At 42.2% G+C, this 294-nt stretch overlaps 1 protein-coding gene across 1 annotated transcript in view; it reads left to right on the top strand.

Moving 5' to 3' along the window:
- Window positions 1–294, top strand: part of EMH_0009070 (uncharacterized protein) — a gene marked incomplete at both ends in the record, with an annotated part of 10,484 nt that overhangs the window by 1,295 nt on the left and 8,895 nt on the right.

Below are 294 nucleotides of genomic sequence, written 5' to 3'. Positions count from 1 at the left end.
TGTTGCTGCTACTGCTTCTGCTGCTGCTGCTGTTGCTGCTGCTGCTGCTGCTGCTGCTGTATGCGGAGTGTGTAGACATAACCCAGGGGAGATGGATGCATAGAAAAAGAGACAGAGAGAGAGAGACGGAGACAGAGAGAGAGAAAGAAAGAGACAGAGGAGAAGAGATAGAAAGACAGAGAGACAGAGACAGAGAGAGAGAAAGAAAGAGACAGAGAGGAGGAGACAGAAAGACAGAGAAGCAACCACGTTTTTTTTTTTTTTTTTTTTTTTTTTTTTTTTTTTTTTTTTTTT

Source organism: Eimeria mitis, genomic scaffold, assembly GCF_000499745.2.
Source record: "Eimeria mitis Houghton genomic scaffold, Emh_scaff351, whole genome shotgun sequence".
In the NCBI taxonomy this organism is placed as follows: domain Eukaryota; phylum Apicomplexa; class Conoidasida; order Eucoccidiorida; family Eimeriidae; genus Eimeria; species Eimeria mitis.
Note: the sequence above shows the minus strand (reverse complement) of the source record. Positions and strands in the feature narration are given on the sequence as shown.